We start from the raw sequence: 27,185 nt of genomic DNA on the forward strand, positions 1-27,185 counted from the left end.
GAGTGGCCTGGGAGTTGCATAGGCAGGTAGCCGAAAGTAAAAATAGTACGTTTCGAACGACATACCAAAAGTATGCCCCATGTCGAAAATCCCACCAATGGGTGTGAAAGAGAGGCACTACTAATCTGGGGTTTGAAACCTTAAGAGGTTCTGCGTGGACATTGAATTTATATGTTTTTAACTTATTTTCTTAAGACGGAATCATATTCTATAGTACTAAATCTCCAACGGACGTGAATTTTGTGAATTTTAAGCCAGTCTTATGTGTATCCTAATGTTAAAAACTTTCGTAACGTATTTATGTGAAATTTGTACTCCTCGTTGCTCACCTTTTGGAATCTTTTACCCCATTTTGTGCCGCTAAAACGCTTATTTGTCTTGAAGTGGAGCTGATGTGCACTCTAGAAAACTGCTTCCTTGCAAGGAGTAAGAGTAACGGGTATCTGATAGTCAAGGTACTCGTCTATGGAGTTTTTTTTGTTAAACCCGTTACTCGTAGAGTAAAAGGGTCTACTATATTCGTTGAAAAGTATGTAAATAAATATAAATGTAATATCCTAATAATTAGGATCCATAGTCGGAGGAACTATAAAAGCTAGAATATTGAGATTAAGCCTACAGATTGTAGAGACATAGACGTAGCGCAAGTTTGTTGACCCTTGTTGTCACGCCCACTCTAACTCTAAAATGTGTTGATATTTTTTAATTTTTTTCGCATTTTATTCCCCAATATCTATCGATATCCCAGGAAAAATTATGAAATTTCGCGTTCGCATATCTGATAGTCGGGAACTCGTTTTTATATTACAGTCGGTGCTCTGCTTTATCGCCTTCTTTTAGACTCGAATCTGGTTACATAAAATGTACAAAAACCCCCCGTACCCCGCTTCGGCACTCTTGATTGTTGACTCTTTTAAAAATGTATAAAGAGCAAGAGAACAACAGAGGTAAAACAAGCAGTAGCATAGGGAAAAATATGAGGTGATATATTTTTCGGTGCTTGTGCACGATGTCAGTACCGCAATCTCCTCACTTAACGACTTACCACTAGGTTTTGAACCTGCCCCACCGCTTTATTTACAGAAATCATCCTGGTTTGCTGTCTGTTTGCGTTTTGATCTACTTTTTTTTTTGAGATTTACTTACTGGGGAGGGGTTTCCTCTCTGCGCTGCGGTACCTTTTCCTTTGACTATTGACCAGAGCCCTTTCTCTCGTCAAATATTTTATGTCCCTCTATGCAGCTTCCTGAGAAGCATTACTTTGTTCTTCGGTGTTCCAATTGATTATTTGAATTATTTTACAGCTGAGTATCTGATAGTCGAGACACTAGACATAAGCGTGGCTCATTGCCTTCCATTTAATTTCCGCCTCGCTGCAGGTGGCAAATAATTTCTCCACTCCTAACACTTGCAGATAATCATAATAGCATGCAATAATAGCAAGTATAAAGGAGCTTGATAATGAAGTCAAAAACTGGAGCCATTCGTAATTTGTTATAATGGGCGCACTCACACACAATCCAAAATTCAGAAAAACAATCGGGCAGACAAAAAGAAAAATCTTATCGCACCCGATTGTTGACAAACGAAGGTGGAACCATGAAAACAGGGCATAGAAAGAATGGCGATAGAGTGGGATTTTCACCCAGCCCACTCTAATGAGCCCCATGTGTTGGCTTAAATGTTTCAACATTTATTTTTCTATTGTTGCAACTCAGTCATTCTATGGCTATCTCTGGTTTGCGTTACCATTATTTATTTTGGGTTCTTTGGAATGGTATTCGTTGAGGAAAATTACAAAAATATGGTTTTTCCGATTTTTCCGTTATCAATATTTTGCATACATGTGCGAAATGATTATTAGTTAGGCAAAAATAAAAATAAAACTTCGTCCCCACTACCAGAGTCTTATTTGTGTTCATTCTCATTGGTTCATTAGTTCATTGGTTATCAATACATGTTGCGTTGCTAGCATGCCATGTTCAATTTAGTATCGATGATAGATGTTAGCCGTGCGATTAGCCATTAACCTGGCTGCGTAAAACGGTAAGGTTATTCAACCTGGCTCCCAAAAAACAGGGGAAAATGTGGAATGAGTTCTAACTGGGAAATGAGACAGAAAATGCTGCCAACGATTGGTGCCGCTTCAGGTTTTTGGCTTTGTCAAGTATGGAAGAATTGTGCTTAACTCATAAAGCCGGTGGAACAGCCCATACACATACCTGTATGCTAACCCTAACCCCCACCCCCATCACCAACCCCAACCCCAAAACTCATTGGTAACCAGATGCATGCCAATGGCATGAATCATGAATATTGATCTCTCTCTTTTGAATGGGTCTTGGTGTTGTGACTCAGTTCAGTTTTAGCCTTTGGTTGTGTTGCCTCCTCCTCGCTTTTGTTGCCTGTTGCCAACTGCTTTTTGGCGAAGAGAGTGGAGAGCGGGCGACATAAGCAAGAAGCGGAAATGGTCAACAGAAGTAGTACACAGAAAAAAAAGTATATTAATATAAGCAGGATTTTGACAAGTTCAATACACATTTAAAATACGCCAATACTAACCACGTTGGATAATGGAGAAAGGCTTTAAGGAAAGGAAATTATTAATGAATTTTATGATATGAATCAAACTTTTTTTATGTGTACGAGCAGAAAAAGGTATTCCAAACTCCTCGAAATGAATTGTCATCATCATTTTCATGTCGTATGCATCTCTTTTGGGGAAAATTGTGGCGACGCCTGGCGGACAACCAGAGAACTATCTGCAGGCGCGATACTTCGGATAAAATAGTTTTCACAGTTCTTTGTTCTGATGCAAAAAGGCTTTAATTGAAATTAGAAATCGCTCATTAAGTCTTAATGTAGTGACCTAATTGACAGTGCAATGAAATTCTTTGCAAAATTCATAAGAAGGGAGAATTGAAGTTCGCCATAAATAGAGGGCAAAAGAACTGTTTTGAATGAAAATTTGGAATTTCATCATTTACTATATGTGTACATTTTTGCTTGCTTGACACAATTGATGACACCGATTGGCGACCTTTAATATCTTGGTGAATGCCATGTCATTACGAGTGCATCAATCAAAATGGCTCAACAGTTTCCAATTGTTAATTGAAATAGAATGCGCGTGGAATTGTAATCATAATCTTGCAGACAATTAGAGTCATTTGGGATTCACAAATGGTTTCAAAGGTAACATCAAAACCTAAGTTGCTGGTCTCTGCCAAAATAAAAAATACAAAGCAATCACTTTAAATTCGAGATGGAAGCAACGGTACTCGTACAGTCGCTTCCTCCAATGAAGCGAGTGGAATACTCGTAGGTTTCCATTACCGCCACCCACTCCCACAAGAAGCCTCCGAATTAGCCTGTTCTTTGCCCCACTATTTGAGTTATTTGAAGCTTGCGTGCATGCAGGGCATTTCTCATATTCCCTCGGGGAATTTTCCGGCGGGGCCGTCCTCAAATCACTATAATCGCCGAGATTTTTCCTGTTTGCAGGGGGTTAAGTCGTAGGATCCGTCGATCCTATTGACAGTCCCTGAAAAAGAAGCGTAAAACAATATGAACAGTGCTTCATTTTCAAAAGGAAAGCTAAACTTTTGTTGCGATGATTTCTTTTGTTGGCTCAAGATATTAATGAAGGGCGGTTTGGGTGCGGTACTTATATAATTACGTGGTAATTATGTTGTTTAACTCTTTGTTCCACTTGTTGTTTGTGGTCTCTCTCCATGCCCGTCACAGGCACAACTACCAGAACGGCACATTGTAAGTTGACAATTGTCAAACAGAAAAAAGGATGGAAAAAATAATAAGCCAAGCTCTTTTAAATCGAAGTTTAAGTGGTCTCTCGCGCAACGAGAAGGGCAGGGCCTGGGGAAATACATCTCGTACGTACAGATATGTTTCCTTAGTTCTCAGCTTTTGAGCGGCTATCCCGACTTCGTTCGCTGCTTTGGCTACTCGTTATATCAGATTTCATACTCGTATTATACCATGTCAATGTGGCCAATGATTGGAAAGTACTTCGAACATTCTTGGGTGAAATAAGTATTTTCCCACTTTCGCAATTGGTAGCTTCCAATATTGCCAAATACTGGAACAGTAACTTGTAATGTCGCCAAAGAAAAAAGAGTATTTCAAATTTGATGTTACGGGAGGGTGAAGTTACACCACGGTTTTTGTGCTTGTTTCTGCTTCGCTGTTGTTGATTGCGCATCATCTTAATTAATTTGACATAAATTGCAAGCGAACTAAAACGCAAAGAGGGGGCACATTCATGTGTGTTGTGTGTTGCGTTGTGTGTGGCCCCTTTGAATTTCTTCTCTCTTGCCAACCAGTTGCACACAGTCTGTAGCAAAAGTTGGCGCTCGACAAATTTGTTTGCTTAAGCCCTTTTGTCTGCCTGCACATATGTATGTATGTATGCTTGTATGCTTCTTTGTTTGCTCGTATGTATGTAAGTACGTGTGCTTGTGTGGGGGTCTGAAAAGGACGATTGGGCAAGTAAACTTTTAATTGCATTCACTTTGCGTCGAACATCTATATCACATGCGCATATCTTGTATTACCCACTGTACTCTGTACTTAATTGGTCATCTTATGGGTCGAAGCCTCAGCCTCATTACCAGTCCCAAATTATGGTCAAAGTTTTACTCTATTCGCTCGAGCGAATGAATGGATAAGTTTTGGAGACGCGATATAGTGATAAATCCATTAGAAAATAATTAGTTTTGAATATGCAAAGTAGCAGTTGTGCTCGTAATTTTAATGGCTGTAGATTACCAGAAAAATAACAATCCATTATAGACCTATACTTGTTATTATACATACATGTATGTGCACTGATGCTTGTGATTTCCCTGGCAGAAGCTTATTTGTTTTTGCACTTTCCACATATGTATATTGTGAAACTTATGTATTCATAGGGTCAACGAGATGAAGTGGATGACTCAGTGGAGTCTTCTCGATTTTGAAAGCTTATCCCTGTACTTTTCTTAATTTTCTTGCCACAACTTTCGCTTATTTCTCTTAGTCATTAATCGTAATAGAAGACCAGAGACCAAAACAAACTTCACTAAATGTTCCCTTTTTTTTATTTGCCTTCCGCCTTTTTCTTCTGCCGATTTCAATTTTTAATTTCGGCGTCCGAAAGCGAAAAAGGGGGAGGTTTGTCTCTTATAGGAGGCAAGAAGCAAAAAGTAAATATTTTGCCTATTAAAAGCTGAAATTGAAAATTGCTTTATGGCCCTGGCCCAATGTGATTTTTTTCAGCTGCTGGCAAAGAAAATTAAGTTAATGAATTGGAAAGCCAAAAGGCAGTGGTGTCGCGAGGGGGGGGGGGGGGTTTACAAGTGAAACAATATAAATGTGGGTTGCATTACCTACCACTTGGTTAATAAATAAAGTTCATCTCATTGTATCGGGGCCATTGGTCGTTCTGCAGCAAAAAGGTGTGGAGGTTTTATGAGTGCTATGCGAATTTAATTTCCCCTGCACTGCGAGTGGCGAAAAATACTTAAAAGTCGCAAAATTTGATACCAGCTGTTGCTCAGAACTTCTCCTTTTGGCTGTCACGCCTTGTTTTTTGCCCCGCGGTCGCTTATTATAATTGTTTTGTTTGTTTGCTTTTGCTTGGCTCAGAATTCGTTTGTTGTTTCTGTTTCTTGCTTTCTGCTACAGAATTTAATTTCTATTCGGTTTTGATTTACCACTCGTTTTCCGCACATACTCGTACATACTTGCCTAATGACTTTCGCCTCATATATTTTAAATTTGTTTTACTCCATTATATTTATTAATAAGTCTGCGTTATGCCTCTTTTGGACTTCTAATTCTTACACTTGATGCTAAGTGGCTATTGGATTCCTAAAAAAAAAATTCCTACCCGATTGTGAAATAATTTTCCTGCCTCATCGTTTAAAAAATTCGTAAAAAAGCTCTTTTGATTGGAGCAACTTTAACAGTTTGACAGGCCAGTCTAACCACATGTCACGCCCTCTAACCACCCACTCGTATGTGGGCAGAAGAAAGGAGGAACGCTATGTCGAGTGCCTCGTCTGTCCGATACCCTCTACTCTGTTTTGGCGTATTTGTGTACTTAGCCGATATAGCACATTAAGGATCAATACAATTTCGGTATATTTAATATAATATAAATAAATTGAACCTAAGTTTATACGGACAGGGAGACGGACGGACATGGGCATGGAACTTTTGAGCTCGGAGAGCATTTTCCCAGCTGTTTTATGCCGAAACTATAATATCATTTTACTCAATAAGCAACGGGTATAACAAGTTGGCCACATTTCTGTGTTGCCTTTGTCAATTTTCTTCGTTTTCAGTGGTCTACGCTTCATTTAATTTGGTTTTACTTAAAACAAATATCAACTGTGACGACACACGGGTTTTGTGGGCGTAGTGCAGTGGAGAAAGCGTAGGCGTGAAATCTCTTCCATATAAATATGTATATACGTAACATGCATATCTGTTACGTATGAGGAAATACAAATTTACAAATTTAGTTTGGAATTACTAGCTGTCCTATATTCAGTAGCGATTTAAATCGCTCTCTGATACAACTGTTGACACTGTGCCCTCCTTCACCATCTCTCCCCGACTTCGGTCAGCAGACCCAGGCGTCTCTGTCGCTGCTGCTTAATTGAGCATCAATTAAAAATGTCTCGCCTCATTAAATATACGTTTAAGAAAAATAAAACCAGTGAAAGAAGATATGAAACAGAAGAGGAACAAAGTAATACCAAAGGAAAACAGATAAAGCGCAGAACCAGCAATGAAAGTATGTTTGTCGCACTGCTTTTCTTCATATTTTCTGATAAGAGTGGATCTCCAGTTTGACTTCATCTTTCAACCCAATTTGTCACTTCTCCATATGTATGTGGGACTTGGATACTCCTCAAGTTTTTGCATTTCAATAATGCAGAATAGCGTAGCAGTGAACTTCAAATTAAACAATCAGTATTATCTACCTAAAAGAACATCTGCTGAAAAGCAGTTAAAGTCAAAAGAACCTTTATCGATTTACGAGACTATATTGAAATTATGTTTGCTGATTGACAGCGACACAAACAAATTACACATGGAGTCAAGTTTTCCGGAATGGAGTTTTTTGGTTGACCTACAACCTTTGGTCGCCTGTGGGACTCTGCGGACTCTGTAATTAGATTAAAGAGTTTTTCGACTTGCTCTCTCTTTATTTCTGCCCCTGCCATGGCCAAATTAAAATAATTCCAGCGAACATTAATGCCAAGTCCGTGCATATAAATCAAATCTTTTTCACTCCACCCCTTTTTTCGAGCTCCGCTTGTAATTAAAGGATGTACACCATCCAGAAAACAGCGGGAGCAGGGTTTTCAGGGTGTACGATGCTGTCACTGAGGGTTCTGGGCTGGTTCTGGGCTCTATGAGCAACACATGTATGACACAGATGCGAAAAGCCCGTGAAATGCAATGAAGAGGAAAAGCTTAGCGGAAGGGCAGGAATTACTCAGCTGGAGCTCGTAATTTGAAGCTGCTAAATCTACAGCGCAGTGTGGAAAGAAATTGATATGCTGTAGTTGGGTGTTAAGAGGTGAGGTGTGGTAATTGATAACTAAATGGGGAAAGTCAAATTTTTAATAACCTTAGGTAAGCATCTAACTACCATTTTCTTAAAATGGTTTCATGAGCAATGGGTGACAGGCATGGCGACAAGAAAAAATGGTAAAGTCAAGCTTTTGGGGGCAAAGTTGACGAGGTATGTGGCCTTTTGCGAAATACACAGGTCGCCTGAGTCTCGGCAGATCTGATGTTTGTATCTAGCTATCTTCTTTCATCTCTCGGTGTTGTATCCCGCAGATCCGAAGCGCATCCCAACCTCAAAAAGTGAGGGAATGCTATGCCCGCGAGCGTCCTGTCTGCCTCTCCATCTACTCGTGTGTGTGTGTGTGCCATGTGGCGCACTTCCTGAATGGGCGCACGTTGCTTTCTTGCACGCCCACCCCCTTTTCACCTCAAACCCAATTTCTATCTAAATCCCCCTCCTAGTGGTGTAGCTTTTGTGCCTGCCTCTGTTTGTTAATGAAAAGAACGAAGAAAAGCGACCAAGAAGCGAGTATGGAAATGGCACCAGCCAGTGAATACCGTGCATATTAAGTATAGCGACAAAAATTGTTACATACATACCTTGTGGTTTTTAAAGTTGGTTAGTTATCAATAGTTGTATATGGTATTTTAAATGATGTACCAGAATCAACGATTTTCAATCAATTAATCCCATTCGATCGTGTTCCAAACCATTGTATTATATTCCATCTCATGTCTTCCCATCTCATCATCGCTCCACAATGTTTGTTTGCTTGGGACGTGGCAGATATTTTTCCAGCCATCCCTCCCCCTGAGACCCCGATCATTTTCCATCATATTTGCTGTTGCTGTTGGCTGGCTTTCTGCAACTATTTTGCAGAAATTTTTCCGCACTTTCCGCTTGTCAAATTATTTGTTGCCTTTACTTGGGCTTGGGCTCGGGCTCATATATTTCCCATTCTGCTTCTGCTGCTCTGTGCCACATTGCAGAATGTGAACTGGACTTCTTGTTGCATTGCTTCTAAGCCGTTTTCAAGTGTTCCGCGCCCATTTCGGAACGTGTTTTCAAACTGTTTGTGTTTTCCCGCATCTCCTCAGACTAGCCGACTATCCGACCCGGAGTTAAACTTTGGTTTTTATGCTGTTTGCTGTAGTAATTAAAATGGTAAATGTCCATAAATAGAGCAGCTGGAAATGGGAAGCAGTGTATGTGGCGGGAGCCCAAACAGAAACAGAAACAGAAACACAGAAACATGTAGGGGAGTCGAGAGCCGGGAAACAGAAGCTGCGACTCAGCTCTTTAATTGAGATCATAATTCATCGGAACTCTCTGCTCGGACTAGCCGATGATGATCCCTCGAAACCCAACCAAAAAAGAACGCGCACAAACAGTTTGTCTGTTCCAGCAGGAAGTTCGTATTTAAAATAAAAAACCGGAGACGAGAGACAGTCAGTCACGCACAACACACAAGACAAACAAAATTAAAAATAAGAGGAAAACTCGTCGGTGGAGATGGACGCACAGGCCAGAATATTTAGTCAATTAGCATCATGACCTTTGACTTCGTCCATTTTCCTACTTTATATTTGCTTTTCATTCGCGACATTAATATGAATTTAACTGACATCTGACATCTTACGTGTCACCGAAGAACGAAGGTATTACTGAGATGGACTGGCCAACTTTAGGATTGAAGATCGGTATATATTTAGGAGTATCTATACAAAGTTGTTGATATAATGAAACATTCCTAACATTTTTATGATCACCGTGAATTTTTGTTCTTAGATCCTTTCTTTCGTTTTACGTATACGTTTATGTTCTTGTTCTTGATTTGTTGTTTGTCGCTTTCCGCTAGGTTTGCTGGGGTTGTGGTTTAAACGCATTTAAAAGTCATTAGTTGCAGGCTTCCATCCACATTTTGCAGCCATATCCAGAAGAAGTTCCCCCATAGCATTCTCGCTCTCCTCCACTCAGTGGCTCTATTCTGTTTTTGCTTTATTTAATACCCTTGGTGATTCTCCGCTCCTGTTTTGGTGTGATCAGTTGGCCAAGTTCTCCTCCTCCGGGCTCTATATCTATCGTTCACTGTCATTAGTTAAGTCCTTGGTTTATGGCTTCCCCACATTTCCACATCCCCAAGTCCGCCCCCCACCCGTCACTCATTGCCTGTCGGCGTAATTATGTCCATTAGCGTGCCGCGTCGTAGTTGCAGGCACAAGAGGCCAGAAGCAGTTTTAAATTCTGAGCCCGTCTCGAAGTCCGGAGTACAGGCCGTTTGTCTGAATGCCGTGGCACTTCTGGTCCTCCTCTGGTCGCCAGAAACTTCAAACAAATGTGTGCAACTCACGCAGCCACAAACAAACGAACATGCGCCAAGCTCAACGATATAAAAGGTGGAACGCTGAATAATAACGAATAAAGGCGAACTATGGTCGAATCGAGTGGCTTGCTACGCGTTTTTGCCTGTTTAAAATGTACGTTACATAGGCAAAAGATTACATAGAGAAGATAGATATTTTGAAGAGCATTTTTAGCAGATAATTAAATATGGAAATTATTCGGAGGAAAATATTGTATTAACTATCCTTTTGAGTTCCTCGAGGTGTGTTCTTCCCAGGTTTCTGAAATTCTTCTTTCAATTTCCGAATATTCTTCCGATGAAGAAGAGAGGGGAACTGGGGGAATCCCCATTGCGCCAATGTTGCCAAAATGCTTTTCTCACAGACGTTTGTGAGCTAGACGCTTGTTGTTGCTCTGCCGTTCCCTCGAATTTGATTTGATTTGATTTATTTATTTATTTATTTATTTATTTATTTATTCCTGCCACCGAATGTTGTTCATGGCTTTTCACTCATCCTAACAAAATTGCAGTTTATTGTTTTTGTTGTGTGTCGTGTTTGGCTTTTTGGCACACACTCGAGTTGAGCGGTAAACATACAGGGCACAACAAGTGTGTGAGTTCAGCTAACTGCGATGCAGTGAAATACAGTACTAACTGATTTGTGTGTATTTGCAAAGGACAATATCACGTATCGAACTGGCATGGTTTTTATTTTGAAGTCCCATTGACAGCATTGTCAGCCATACTGTTTCATTGCCTCAGTCTTAAGTTGCATTATGATCCTTTTGCTTGGAGGCTTGGACAAGGGCCTAGCCTACAAAGAGACCCAGTTTTGCTCGTTGTTTCATAATTTCCGTGCCATGCCTAGGCGGTAATACCCTCGTCAGCAGTGAAGTGTAATCCGTCCCTAACCCCTTCCTAACACCCGACATTTCCCTTCCATTCTTCTCTTGAATATAGTATGCCGATGGTCAATTTGTCGTTGGAGCTAAAGAACAGCTCCTCCAAGAGTCCATCCATCCATCCCACTGTCTTAGCTCCACTCCACTTCACTCCACCTCCTTTCCATGTTTGCTTGGTCGCTTCTCATCGGCATTTAATTGGGCAGATAACGCGCCACGAGTTCATCCAAGCCAGAAGACCTTGTTATTGTTTATGTCGCACATAACTGGGACACCGAAACAGAGAAAGGCATACGCCAGTGGGCAGGAGATGGAATCAGGCAGATGAAGGCCTTTAAATTTGCCCAAATCAACTGTCAGGATGGCCACATGGCAGCTGCGTCTTTTGCCCTTTCGTATGCGGCTTTGAGCGACCCCATTCCCATTGCAATTCAGAATCTTAATCCAACTCCAAACCCCCATCGCAAGCAACACATTACCCAATTCCATAGTTTTAACTTTACGAATATTAATTGGTTCTTTTTCGCTTTCTTTCGTTTCAGGTGAGTCTCTCGTCTCATTGAAGATAATTCATTTCAGCATGTCAGATGGACATGGAAATATCCTTAAAGTAAACATTTGGCTGGTAATCTACTTAAAACAATGCGAAACTCAACTATGACAGATAAACGATAGAATAGAGACTAGTGGTAATTGCATTCCAGTTTTACTCAATTTGAGTTGGAATCGAAATACAATAGACTCCACGTACGTACCTTACGATGTGATTTACACGAGCAGAATAAAAACCAACATTCTTTATCCTTTTATTTCCTAGGGTATTTTTACACCCGTTACTCGTAGAGTAAAAGTAAAATCAAATTTATATATCCACTTTAAGGGCGTTTTTAAGTCCGCAGCTCAGAGTTCATTTGGGCTTGCGGAGAATAACTTCCAGTTGCCGCTGGCTGGCTTCTTCTCAGATTGTATTTTATTGCACTTGCTCTCTTGTCAGACGTTTTGTGCATGCTGCACATGCACATGCACACGCACATTCACAATTAAAAAATGTATATAAATCGCATTCAAATTTTATGGTTGACAATTTGTGCCCTGCTTCCAGTCCCTTTTGCTCTCTTTCACTCGTTCTCGTCGTCGTTCATAATTCACTCGAATACATTTCGTTTCTCTGCCGCCCAGGAAATTATTCCATTTTAATAAACCATAATTTATTTATTTTTTGTCTATTTTTAATTAAGTAATTGATAGATTCCAAAAAGGCCGCCCCATCTGGTACGTTTTTGGGGGGCCAAAATCGATGGAATTTAATTAAATATTTTCCGTTTTCTTGTCCATAAACAAACTTCCCTGCAGTCGAAAATGGGTTAAGAGTTGGCGGACTGGAGGTCACGAAAGGAGCTTCGCCGCCTCGTTTATTTCCAACCTTTTCGTCCTTTTCGTCTCGTTGGTATCGTCAAGATGTCAGCCGCGAGCGCAAAATTATGTGTAGCCAGCCAGCCCACCGCTTAAATATCATACAGAATTTACTACACACATAATGGGTGGAATGGCTTGTTTGTTGGCCTTTTGTCTTGTCTACTTATTGGCGTCTGGCTCCTGAAAAAAAAGGGTGGGGAGGTAACGAGCAGGGGAAGCAGGAAATCGGAAGTAAAGTCACAAAAGGCTGGGTGCTCACGTTCGTGTTTCATGTGAAGCGGATTTGTTTACATGGAATAATTACAAGCAGATTAAATATACTTTTATTTGGTTTCAACCCATTTAAGTTGGATAACTCTGCTGATAATCAAAGCTCGATTACATGTTATTGCGTTATTCGTAAATCATTTATTTAGGCCACTATTTTCGGTACAAATTTCAACAAATGTGTGTAAACACATTTGGCCAGTGGGCCAAGTTACATTTCATCTGCCAGCACTGAGTGTCCGCGACTAATTAGGTTTTGCTTTGGAGGTGGCAATGCCAAGAACAACATGGCATAAACTAATTTTCAAAGTCAATGACGCTACGTGGACCACCTTTCACTTTTCCTCAGTTTTCCCTAGTTCTCCGCCCATCTGGCTTACCCCTTTTCCATGTGGTATTTCAATGGGCCCATTCTGCCTCGAGTCCTGGGGAAAACCACTAGCACCTTCAAATTTGTGTGTGAGTGCGTGAGAAGTTTTCATTATAATTCCGTACGTACAGCTTCTTCACACACATACCATTAGATGCTCGTTTAAAAGTTTGCAACATTTGGGCAGCGAAAGAAAAGAGAAAATGTATAAAACTTGCAGAGGGAACAATATCGAAATAGTTGAAAATTTCAATATGAAAATTTGGACGATTGAAACCAGCTTAAGAATCATAAATGTTGCATGGAGGTTTAAATGTGCTTTAAAAGGGATATATGTAACTGGCTAGTTTTGCTGAGTGTTGTTACGAGAGTACACACACAGGCACATGGGAAGTACGGCGGCCTAACAAAAACGTGTTGATTTGCTGAAATCATTTTCATTCTGATTTTCATTTGCATTTGCATTGCATGAGGAAAAGTTCCCCATTGCACAAGTCAATTGTTTTAGCTTCTTTGTTCCTTGCGGCTTGTGTTTTTTCTTTTCATTCTCCGAGCTTTCCACATCCAATGTGCCAATATTTTCCGGCATGAGTTGATTTCGCTGACAACTTGTTGGAGACAAGCCCACATGCCATCTTTTAAATATAATAGAAAATTAAATTATTTGATTTTCAGACCAGTATTGTACATAATGGTTTATACTTAGTATGCAGATGATGCAGATAGCAAAAACATTTGCATTTCTTTTGCACAAATCAAAAATGTAAAACCTACGTACAACTATGTTCAACCCTTTTATATCCAAAGAAGAAGGGTTTTTGGCATTCCCATAGCATTAGAGATAATTATGGGTTTTTGCTGGTGAAACAGAACTACAAAGAGCAGATTTGATTATCTTCCTAAGATTGCCCAACAACAAAAATTCATGTAATCTGCCAGTTTTGCCCCAGGCCAACCTATCCGACCATTATTTGCCCAATGGCTTTGGACTTCGTATGCAAAGAGGGGTTCCTAGGAGTTAAACGGCAATTCACAGGAATTCCTCATTGGCTCCTCGACTTTGGCAGACAGCAAATAAGCCGAGCTAAGCCCATGCATATAATACGAGCATGAACGCATTTTTGTCAATCAATAATGTGGCTCAAGCGTCCAATTTAATTATTTGTGTGCGTGATTACATTTCTCCACGTGTTTACAATGCTCTCACCTCCTTATTCTCATATCAACAGCGCTAAGTAGATGCCTGCAGCAGCGATTTTCTACAGACGAGTAAGTAATTGAGTGAAAGAAAAGCTTAAAACAGCCCCATATCATGTTCTGTAATCTTTACACTGCGCTTCTCTCGCCATTTATATGGTTCTTCTCGACTTCAATTATTCAATTAAATTCCGGACTAGTGATTCATTTTTATCATCTTCCGCATTATTATTCACATTTGTGAACTTGCTTGCTAGTTGCTTTTGCTAGTCACGTGGGGATATGGTGGGGATATAATGACGCTCGTAATCGAATGCGTATTAATGACAATGCGATGACAGAAATTAGACGATCAAAACTCTTAACTCAAGCACTGTATTTAAATGTAGTGCAACCGTCAACTGATCCGAGTCTGCAGACAAGATTGCTTCCAAGCTGGATGAACAATTTCTCTATGCGCACACACTCCTCCCTCCTTGAATACAAATCCGCCCCTCTTTCTTTTTGGCCTCCTCAATCTCTGTGACCCCAGACGTTTCATTTTGAGCGTTAATTAAAATTAAATAGGAAAAAAGAGGAAAATAGATTAAACTGGAAAAGGCAGCTGGGAGCTCCTTATCGTTGGAGCCGCCAACAAGGAAATGGCTAAGGAACGCTAGACTATAAATATTCTGGAGCGGGGCCAAGCGGGGGCTTCCCGAAAATAAAACTTCTTATTCTTGACTGCTGTCTGACAGGCGATAACAACACAAGTTGACTGCCCTCTTGGAGTGTCTCTGTTTTCCATGGGCTTGGGGAGGAAGGTTTCGACTGCACTTATTTAGAAATTATGCGGAACTTGGTCTTTGTGCGTCCTTCAGTCGCATTTTGTGCCATCTCTGCAGCTCGTGATTCATTCTACTCTCGTTGTCAACAACTTGTTTCCCGGTAAAAGTTTTGGTTCATGTTTTAAGCGAAACTATAGCTTAGAACACAGAAAAAAAGTGCTTAAATTTATCATCAATTTAGTGTGCACGGACGAAATTGTGTATCTTTTCGAACGATTGGCCTCACAGAAGCTATTTCCCTTCAATTTGTATTGGAATATTTTAGTTTTAGTTTTCGTTTTCGTGTTTTTTTTTTTTTTTTTTTTTTGTGTGCCTTGGAAGTGCCTAATTCTGGTTATAAAGGAGCACGGGGATGTATGTATTCGATGTGGAACGATGAACGATGGAGCTAATATAGAAAGCTAGTCTCGACTGATTGAATTGCCTGATTGCTCTGATTGTCGCTGCCAGACGTCATCAACATCATCAATTTAGCAGACAGAGAAAGTGATGCGAAGGGGCGGGGTGAGGTTGCACAAGTTGCAAGTGAACAGAGTGGTTGAGTAGCTGGAACACTTCCAAAAGAGATGATAACGCGGGGGCATTGAGTGTCCAATGTCATATTAACTATTGGGGCTGTATTGCTGTATGACAGCATAATTGTTTTGAGTGTTGTAAATGACAACAAGAGTATTAAGCTCACGGGATTTTATCATCCCGTTAATCTACACACCTTATCTGCACTGCACTGTATCAATTTACATGACCAAGATCTGTAGTTATTTCCGAATATTTTGGAACACAATTTGTGACCTACTTGTCGTCAGTTTACTTTTGTTATCTGTGAGCGCAGCGATAAAAGTGGAACGTAAACATTTTTTTCTGGGAGATTACGTTTGAGTTTCTGGTGCGTTGACAAGTTGGCTTAAATGAATTAGAACGAAAAAGTTACGCGACTGATTCATCAATGAACCATTTTTCATACTATTTCTACTACCTTTACTACTATTACGGCTGCTAATTCTACTACTACTGATTCTGCTACCACTGCTAATTCTACTACGTACTCTAGTAGGTACTACTTTTAATATTTGTTATCGCCCGAACATCTCTTGCAACATCTGCCGTCCACGTACAGTTCAAACACTCCCTTTAAATGCCACTGAAGTGGAACCACCTACCCCCGAAGCACCCAAACATGGCTTCCTGTTTCTGTTTTAATTGTACCGGGTACTAACTAGTAGACCCCCTCCAGTTCGATCCTCTCCTTCCTTCCTCCTGCACGAGCCGCTCAACTGGAATATTAAAATTTAAATTAACAAATAAACGAAACTGAGTTACCTTCCGTTGCAGCTTTTCACTTTCTTCGGGGTGTGTGCTTCTTTTTGCGTTGCATGCTACGCTTTTGGAGCTGTTGCAATTCTAGAGCTGCGCAACCAACAAAAAGAGCCGCCATTTGGGTTAAAATGATTGGCGAGCGGGGTAACAAAGCACAAAAGCCACAGCAAAAGAGGCCTAAAAAGGAAAAAGTCAATGGCGCAGCAACAAAAGAAGCGAAATAAAAAAGCAAAACAAAAAGCCAAATTGAACAAAATGCAGTTCACTGCCTTCACTGTGCTTCCTTCACCTTTTCAGCCACATACGAGTATGTATGTACATATGTGTGCATATGCATTTGTTAAGTGTGCTCTGCAACCACATTTCATTTTTTTTGTGCTATCGACACTTGGCGATTTGTTGCAGCGTCCACTATTGGCTTTTGATTGCCTTTGTGTGCAAGCGTGTTCCACTTTTCCGCCCGGAGAGCCAGCGATACCCTGTAAACCAAGAGTGAGAGGGTATGAAATATATTCCTTTTGCGACTGAATATCGTGTGCCATAAAATCAGCAGCGTTCATTACTGATTTACTTTTACATTTTTCAGTGCTGGCTGAATGTAGTTGATATTCAATATTTAGATTCGTTGAAAAGTATGTAACCGGCAGAAGGAAGCGTTTCCGACCATATAAAGTATTTGTATATATTCTTGATCAGGATCTATAGCCGAGTCCGCCTGTCCGTCTGTCGGTATGAACGACGAGATCGCAGGAACTTTAAATGCTAGAAGGTTGAGGTTAAGCCTACAGATTGTAGAGTCATAGACGCAGCGCATGTTTGTTTACTCATGTTGCCACATACGAAAATGTTGCTGTTTCAAACTTAATCTGCTTACCATACAATGAATATTACTTTTTTTTTTAAATTTTGGGGAGTTATTTGCATATATGTATATGTATATTATATGCATATATGTATATGTCCTATTGAAGTAATTAAATCTAGCAAAGTTTCGTTGATTCAAAATGATTGGTTAGTTAGTCAGGACCTGAAAACTTGTGTTCATCTCGTGTTTGTTCCACGTTGCACAAAAAACCGTACGTTTTCCTTTATTTATAATTTCTTTGGAACAGCGATCACTTAGTTTTTTTTGCTTTACTTTACCATTTGTGTCTCTGATGTTAACTGCAGCATATTGCAGAACTGACCCATACACTAGGGGTAGGGGGCCTTTTCAGAAAGAAGGCAATCGGGGGAACTTCTCAGCCAAAAGCAGCATGCATAAAGGCGGAAATAAGCCACTTGAAGTGACCTCAAAAGCCAGTTGCGTGGGGTCTGAGCGGTGGGGGGGTTCGAACATGTGAGTAATCGTGCGCGCCACTTGCCACTGCTGCCACACTGCACATTTTGACACACCTGGGCTATGGGCCAGGCTGGTGCAGGTTTTGTTCTGTTTCTGCAGCTAAAGGACTCCAGCTGGTCTCCTTCCTTTTGACTTTCCTTCGATTCGCTCTTTTGTGGGATACATATATATATATACATATTTATATATACTTTTAAAATGCCTGAAATATTTCAGCAGCAGCTATGACGGTTGCTCCAACAAAAGGTTAATACTTTGACGGCTGGAAAACCTGATTTACTCGTTCTCCACGTTTGGCTCTTTTCTCCTTGGATTCTTTTTCTTTTGAGTCTTTTATACTCCTTGATCGTAGGATGGAATGGCATGCTAGATTCATGGCGAAGTTTGTAACAGGTACACTATATGTGTTTGGTTTTAATTACGCCGCCTTTACGTTTGTAATGCAAATTACCAACAGATGTCGTTCTTTTGAAAAGAGTTTGATCAGGCATCGGGTATCCGAGAGTCGAGCCTCACTGGACTATACCTTTCTTTCTTGTTGTACTTGTGAAGTCCGCTGCTGCAGTTGTGGCATCATCTTCATCCAAATTCCCCACGCCCAATAAAAAACCTCGTTGCAACCAAAATAGAGGAATAAACAAAAACATTTTTAGACGATTTCATCATCATCAGCAGAAGCAGGCTGCAAGCATCAAAAGAAGGCTGTGGAGGGAGGTGAGAAGTGAGGAGAATGAAATTAACGGATGCAACACCACCTCCCTCAGTCCCAATATTACCCATATCCCCCATAGAACTGATAAACTTTGCTTGACTTGGCGTTTTCAATAATGCAATTAAAAAAACTTTTTGTAAATCCAGAGCAATCGCCATCGTGCTTAATGTCGATTGCAGAGCAAAAGAGTAAAAAAAATTGTGGTCTTAAAAACGATGCATTTCGCAAAATGGGCTAATGCGATAGCGAAATGATTTGAATTCGACAACCAAGTGACTGAAAAAGTTGGGAAATATATTCATGTGTAATGTTTTAGAAATGTGCCAACATTTGAAATCAAACATTACGAGTATTGCCCTAAATCAATTACTTAAATAAATATTTGCCAAACTAGACATTTCCCCCCTTCGCTAATCCTCAAGTTTCGTGAGCAAGTGGAATGGGGGATGATGTCAATAGGGGCGTGAGCAAGAAGATTGCTTCGGGGGTTTTGTAAAAATAAATTGCTTTGCTCAATTAGCGGTTTTCCCCCGTTCATTTATCTAACCCTCTTGACCATTATTGCATTTCTCAATTGCCTTAAGGAGAGACTCTCCAAGCTGAATTCTTTTCAATTTAGGGGCACTCATTTTCCGGGGCTCGGGGTCGGATTGGAGCCCTGCTGCGGCTTGATGGCGATGGGCCATTGGTTGTATATGTATGCTTGTGTGTGCCTAGTTGCCTCTCGCTCACTTCAATTTGTTTGATTAGCCAGGTGACCCCACAGCCCCACAACCCAACAGCACCCCACCTCCCCTAATTTGGGCTTCCATCTTGGCTGCGAAATCTGAGTCGAACGAGAGCGTCTCAAATTGTGGGGTTTAATCGAGCTCTAAATTGTCAGTCAGCCAACAGCTATCAGCTTTGCCACCACCCCCCACCCCTTGGGTGTGTGTGTTACGCTTCAGCGGTGACAGCGAACCTAATTATAATAGTCAGGCACCAAGAGAACAACTTTACACACGAAAAGGCGCCATAAAATAAAAAGAGGATGGATTTACATAAATTTCATGCGGGTATCCGTACGATTGTAGTTCAGTGAGGCAATAATCGGGTCGTTTAGCTAGAGATGTGCCAAATCATAAAATCGGAAAATAATTCGTATAGCGTATAATAATACACTTTAGTCACATCATTCTTAGAATTCTGCTCGCTGACTCCTAAACTAAACTATCGATATCGATACTATAACTGCTGTAACCTCACGATGCCATTACCAATACTTTAGTGCTTCGGATGGTCTGGCTATCTCTCTTCTTCCCGCGGAAGTTTCTCCACTTTAAACGAGTGCGTGTTTGAAGCGCCAGACATTCTCAAGTGCCGAAAGGGTATGGACCAGGGCAGAGTCAGGGGCTTTATTGCATGGTGGGGACTGGGGGTGGATGCACGCTCCTCAGTCACGGATGAGGAGCCCCTCATTGTCCCCTTCCTATGCAGCAGCTGTCGCTGACAGAGCAAGGAAATGCGCTAATTATGTTGTTCTTGCCACTGTTGTTGGTCGGGCGCTCTCTCGCATTGCATTTGGATCCTCTTGTAACCCCTTCTGCGACCTTGATTGCGATTGCGGAAGCCGAGAAGAAGGTGCTCGGCAGAACAATGAGTGAGCAAAGTTTCGAGGTTGTGAAAATATAAAAATGTCAACGGGAAGCGAACAAGTGCAACAAAATGAGAAACAAAAGTTTTCCTGATAATTATTGTCACATATAAAAGCGGTGTGGAGTTCAATGAGAGTGTGGAGTGCCAGCGAGTGGAATCCAAATAAAATCCATTTAAATAATGATAGCAAATTGGGAAAGGTTAAGTCAACCATTTTATTATGAATATTACAATCCCAACTGATATGACTTTTGCTGTATGCTGCGTAACGTGAGAAGCAACACATGGTAGACCAGCTGAAAAGGGTCCAGAATTGCCAACCTGATTAATGATACTACAGACTGAAAAAAAAACTGAAAAAAAAAAACGAAGAGACAGTAGACAGCAAACGGCAATGAAGTAAAAACTTATTTTTATCTAACATATAATTCCGAGAAGCTACCGACTCAAAGTGAACTACTTAAGGTACAAGCTCGGAAAGACTCCAAGCGTCCAAATGAGTCGCCTCCACCGGCCCTGTGTCGTGTTGCCAAGATGCCGTGTCCAAGTCCGAGTAACTCCCAATAATATGGCAAAGGTTGCTCCATGTGTTGCCAGCGAAGAAACACTGACAGCTTTTTGAGAGGTTGTCTGGGTCTGGGTCTGGGAAAAGCAAGAGGAAATACAGGGACAAGTGGGGAAGCAGGGAGTGAAAACACTGGCAAACAACAGCGAACAGACAATGACAATTGCTGGGAAATCACATTAAAATAAAAGCGCAATAAACAACACAGCAGCATAAAAAACAAGAACAGGAGCAACTTCCTTTTCTTGGAAAGTTGCCTCTATTCTTGACACGCACCACCCACTCCTTCCCTTCATTGTTTCCTCCGAAATCCCGAACGATTCACCGCTGGGTCTGGGTTTATTAAGTCGCATCAAAGTACCCATAAATTTTGTGAGGTTCACCTGGATGAGTCTTAGTAACTACATGCCGCAGTGAATAAACTTTCAATAGGGAAATGTGGGAAAGATTTTAAATCAGTTTATAAATCGCACATTTTCTAAGCTCCTATTTAGAAAGGATGAGGCCGGCATATTCCGGGGGCCTCAAATTAGTGAAATGTACCGAAAAATGTGAACTGAAAGAGCTTCCTAGCGCAATTTGAAGATACGATCCATATACAGAGTGTGTCCTTCACGCTCAAATGATTTCCGTTGTTGCCACCGTTGTTGCTTGGCACAAATTGTGCTGCTTTTCCTTAGCGGATTTTCAGTGCTGTTCCACATATTTTTCTTTATATTTCTTTCCAGCAGGCAGGTGCATTGTTGCCACCGCCACCGCCACCGTGGGTCATAATGAGCCCGGCAGTGAGAGTCTTTGCCAGAAAAAGTTTAAAGCACAGGATGGAGAAGGGGCTGGGGAGTAGGGAAAGGGGCCGAGGAGGAGCCACTACTGAAGCTACAGAAGCTGCAGCGGCCGCTGATAAAGCAGCTTGACAGCCGAGGCAGCTAAGCTCGAGCAGAGTGGCCGTGTGCTAAAGTCTACTAAGAGAATATTGCATGGCATCCTATTTTTCGTGGAGCACAGACACTGGACTTAAAGAATCTACCTTGCTGTTTCGATACTATTTGGAAACTATTTCGAGAGTGAATTAATACACTACGAAACCAATGTGCTTTGTGTGACGGGATAGCCGATTATTTGGAAATGCAGTCAATTGACCGTCATAGCAAATGTTTTTCTTTCTCTGCACAGACCATAAAGGGGAAAAGAGCCAACCGAAAACGGGTTTTCCTGTGTGAAAATTCAGCCAGAGATGAGAAATTACGGCGGGGCGGAGTTGCATATGACCGAACTGGTTCGGTGCACAAAATATATCTTGTCTAAATGTACCGGCAGCTTGGGAAAGTTCACTTTTGTTTTAATTGCATCTCACAAGTGATTATCGCTTGAATGCAAATCTGTGAGAGGAAGGATGGCGGCACGGCACCAAGCTGCCTCAAAGTGCAACATGCATATACGGTGGCGAAAGAGGCGCATCGTGGTCGCATTGAGTGAAAAATCTGAAGCACATGGGAAAATAATGATTACCTGGTTGAGATATATAAGCACTGCATATGTAGTTTCATACGGACAGAAAAGAGTATAGATATGTAATGGGTCGGAATATAATCGTCATCGAACATTAGATGTGAACTTGACTCGAACTTATTATGAATCAAGACAGCAAATAAACATCTTTTAAAAGGCACTTTTGCTCAAGAAAACCCAACGACTATATCGATGGCCATTGGTCATTTGGCGTTTGGTCAGCAACAATGCCAGAGCGCAAAAAATGTTTTTCCAACTGTGACCCCGGAGTTTCCTTTCTCCAAACTTTCCTGTCCGATGACAAACTAAATTCCAGCATCGCAGTCAAGGGGAATAAGTATAGAAAGGGCGCACACTAGTAATAATAAAAAATAGGGAAAACATCGTGAAAATCAATAATCTTTGAACTTAAGTTTTTTGAACTCTCTTACTCAAGTGTTCGGGCAGTTCAGCGGCACACAAGCAAATAACTATGTATGTATGTCTTGCAGCGGAGATATATGGACATAGATATACATAGATCGTGCGAGCTGTGTGGCAAGTATTTGGGATCAAATCATTACATTTCAGTAATAGTATAATAATAAACTAATAGTAATGACTTAATCAGATTGAAGTTAAACAATTAAGTGCAATAATTCTCTCAGCTTTTTAATGTACGAATTCCATTGAGTTTATGCTTTTTTAGTCGAGTGCAACAACTTTTGGCAAACATTTGGACTTACATATATGTGCAGCCAGAAACCCCTTCTTTCTTTCTCTTTCCTTTCTTTTCGCCTCGGACTCTCCCTTGAAGTGCCAAGAGTTTGCCAGGATGTCAGTTTAATAGTTTTGCTGCCACACTCCCTTCACGACGACCGTTGTTGTTTAGGCCTTTTCAGTTGGCCCATTTGTCGCACTCCAAACTTTTGCACAGATAAGTCCGCTCCCAATTTTCAACCGCCGACGCCCCCGGGGAGCTTCAAAGTTGATCGTCTTTTGGTTGCAGGCTTCATTGATTTCTGAATGGTTTTTTCATCCAGACACCAGTGCAAAGTCAGTTAGATTGGAGAATTAGTGTTTAGGTTTTGTCTTAATTCCCTGGGACTGCTACCACTTAACCCTTGCATCCCTATTAACCCCTGCCGCTCCCCTAGCCACTTTTAAGCCCTTGTACGGTGTTACGTGCGTAAACGCGCTCGCTAAGGATTAAAGGGAAAATCACGGAGTGAATTTAAGGAATTCATTCGGGAATGAGAAGGCGAAAAACGGGACCAAACAGCACCGGACAACAAGTGATAAGTGCAATTTTCCACGTGACACGGAAGAAAGGGACGACTCGTCGTAGGCGAATGAGAGAGAGTGAAAGAGAGAGAGATAACGCGGATTAGATGGCGGACCAGCGACAGCAATGAAATTTATGAGACGTGTCAACGACGTCTGCTGGCTACAGGAACTAAGGGTATGTTGGGAAAATACGATGAAAACGGGGAGAACTATGGCAAAGATAGAACTATTGCGTGGAATAGGGAACTATTTGTGGGGTGTTTGGAGTGACTCCTTTTGATAAACGACTAAAACGTCAGCTGGACAGAACAAAATACCTTAAAATTAGATGAAAACAGTATGAGAGTTTAATTGCAGCCAGCTGTTCAATGTAAGGATGATTTTAAAACGGCATGAGTAAGATATCACTGGAGTCACTTTCACTTTCAAAGAAAGAAGCTCATCAAATCTTAGTATTTTCCCAATTTTATGTATATATATTCCACTCCGGGAATACATATATAAAAAATACCTCTGTATATATCCTCTCGTTCTTTCCCACAATACGCCTTATAGTAATTTAAAGTCACATGTGGTTTTAGCCGGGTGGTTCTCTGGAATTCCCAACAGAATACTTTTTGAATAAATTATTCGCTTCTTGACTACGACCACACCCGCACTTTAGTTGAAGTCAATAATTACCGAAAATGTTCCCATCTCTTGAAACTATTTTGGGGTGATGGTTTCTATTATTATTGAAAATTTGTTGCCCATTTATCTGGGGACCAGTAATCCTCTGCCCCTTCGTTAATTTGTTATGAGATTGTTACCATGTACATACATGCGTGGCATGCCACAAATAAGGGCTTTATAGTTTCCGAGAAGTGGAATGTGACAATACTTAAGTTTATGTTTTATTTAACATAAGTTGGTATTATTTTATACTGTAGGGAAATGCAAATTTCGTAACATGAAGTCTCACATATTTATACAGATTTTCCGGTACGAAAGCCGCCAAGTGTTTAGCAAAAGAATCCGCCTTGCTAAATTCATTTATACTCGTAAGTTTACCTTTTTACAAACATTTTTCTGGTATGTGGTTAAAAAGGTGTCAGAAAGAAGGGGGGTGTGGGGGATGTTTAACGCTCATGCAGCGAACTCAAGTTGAATTGTTTGTGCGGGCTAAAGTTTGATTGATGTGCCGTGCCCCGCGTGTAGACAACATCAAAATTAGGTGAGAGACTCTGGAAGTTGAATGCAGACTGAAATAGGAATTTGGATAAATTCCCTGGTCAAATAGAAGGAGCGGAATGATTGACGGTAGGGAAAACGAGCTGGGCATTCCGATCACGATTTAAGGAACAAACAACGAAAAGCATATTTATAAACTGAAGCTGAAACAAACTGCTTTGTAACTTGATCAATATCGATATTTTGGACTAGCTACGGCTACACTTGAAATTAATCCCTTTGAAGTAGAAAGTGGAGTTGTTTCAGTTTGGATTACTTACTCGTTACACGTAGAGTAAAGGGGTATACTCGATTCGTTGAAATGTATGTAACAGACAGAAGGAAGCTGTTCCGACCATATAAGGTATTTTTATATATTATTGATCAGGATCAATAGCCGAGTCGATCTGGAAATGTAAGGAACTATAAAAGCTAAAAGATATCAATATCCCTCCATATCAATATCTATCCATATCCAAAAGAAATTCAATGAACACAGAGCTGTGCATGTGAACGTTCCCCCGAAAACTTCTTAAAATATTACGCTTTTCCTACGTCGCTTGTATGCTTGAGCAGAAATGATATCAGATTTAAGTTCGGTGTGTGCATGTGTTTTAGGGTCTTTTTCGCCTCTGAAGAGGTGACCTGACCCCGAGGAGACCACCCAGAAACGCGCCCTCTTGAACCCGATAGCTATAGCCAGCATAGCATAAGCAGCATGTGTCTGTTTTATCATTAACTTGAGTTGCCGCATGAGGAAGTTACTTGGGTGTCCTGTGAGGGTTGGGCCGGATTCCAGTCGCTTGGCTGTGTGAAAGTGTGTGTTTTGCATCATTGGGCACACAATTGCAGCAACAAAAGCCGAGGCTGCTGCTGCGGGTTCGCTTTAGTGGCTGCCATTGCTGTATGCAGCATGTGTTGCAAGCTGCGTGTTGATGTGAGTCGGGGACTGACACAGTTTCCTGCCAACCTGCAGCACTTTAGTGCGTGTTGCAAATTAAACGAATCACTAATAAGAGCCAGCTGACAGGAAAGCGAAACAAAAACTGCAATAAGCAACGCAAATTATTTGCGACCTTACTTTCGATATAAATACGACACATGTGTTCAAGGCGTTTACAAATCAATTGAATCTAGTTGTGTATTGATTAAAAGGAACGGTCCTTGCATCTTGATAATTTCTTTTGTGCACCTATAGTTATAGCAGCAGGGATTATGTACATAAGAAGCTGCAGCACGAGGAAGGCTGCCCGACTGCACGCCAGCATATCAAATGTCCGATATGCGAAGAAGCCATGCAAAATGGAATTCCCTGTGGGCTGCGCAGGCGCAGAAAACCGCAAAAGGCAAAGGGAAGGGGGAATGTTTGGGGCAGGTAATATCCATATACCCCAATTGTGACCGAGGCAAAGGAAACCCATTCAGCAAAGGGCGTGCATGAGACAGCCACGTGCAGATTCCACAGCCGCCAATGTACCTCGCTTTGTTCCCCACCTGCCACCTGCCACCTACCACCTACCACCTGCTTCTGCAAATCATCAACCGACCCTCTCCCACCCAAACACCTTTGTCATTTCCATTTCGATGTGCATGTCCACCAACCACCGCCCCCTGGATGATGGCAATTTAACGCCTGCTTAGTTTGATAGCTGGCCAACTTACATTGGGGCAACTGCCATTGAAGCACCGAGAGAACGTTGCGGTTGCAAGTAAACAGTTGGCAATTTGTATGCATTTGGTATTAATATTGACATAAAAACGCTTATAACATTACACACATGCACACACTAGCACCAAGGATATTCACTTTACGGATTAACAAATATGCACAAAAATATAATCACTTAAAAGAGTTCTATAAAAGTGTGCAAAAATGTATTTGTAATCCAATAGTCCAATGTCCAATGGGTATGTACCGAGTGCATTTTGATCTGATTCTGATTCGATCCTCAATTCGGCTCAGTGTTCCCTAGAAGGTTGGTCATCACGTCAACGCCAATGGGGCATCTGCGGCCTGTGGCAAGAGCGTCATTGACTCGGTCTGAAACCAAACAAGGGCTCCACGATAAGAACAACAGGGCAACAGTAAACAGTGAAGTGGCAAAACACACACACACCACCAGTACCCAGTTGCAAACGACGGACAAATCATCACCATCGTCATCATCGCCATAGAAATCAACGACAAAGATCAAGAAGCTTTGCGGGTGCAAAAAGCTGAAACTGACCAATTGATTGGTATCCTTAGCGGTTTAGAGATGGTTCTTCAGGCGCTGTCAGCGTGTTTTCAGTAGAATTAGGAGAACAGCTTTGCTTGAGAACACAATCAAGTGAATCAGAATGTGTGTAGGAGTACGGGTATGTCCATGTCCTCATGCTGACAATATGTTTGTATCACATATGCCTCTTGTAAATTGGCTCTATTTGTACTGAACAATCTTTACTTCAATATTTACTTCTCAAAGTTATGGTAATAGTGCACGTTTCTCTGGATTTGATGTACATAAAGCTTTATTAAACCATCAATTTCATTCGATTGTCACTAATTACCCAGGTTTTTAACAATTTCGGCAGTGCAAACAGTGTGTATGTGAATACCCAAAGGGGAACAGTGGCCATAAAGTGGAACAGTGCTTTGATGTTTTGTCTGTGGAATGTGAACGCATGCAATTTACATTGTTTATTGGCAGCTGAAATCGAATGAAGACAGTTACTCATG

The 27,185-nt window shown here is 41.1% G+C and overlaps 1 protein-coding gene across 12 annotated transcripts in view; it reads left to right on the plus strand.

The window, feature by feature from the left end:
* The window catches only part of LOC6724803 (protein sidekick), a 63,297-nt gene that overhangs the window by 6,767 nt on the left and 29,345 nt on the right, over window positions 1–27,185 (plus strand). The gene's annotated exons all lie outside the window — the stretch shown is intronic.

Source organism: Drosophila simulans, chromosome X (genome assembly GCF_016746395.2).
Source record: "Drosophila simulans strain w501 chromosome X, Prin_Dsim_3.1, whole genome shotgun sequence".
Classification (NCBI taxonomy): Eukaryota; Metazoa; Arthropoda; class Insecta; order Diptera; family Drosophilidae; genus Drosophila; species Drosophila simulans.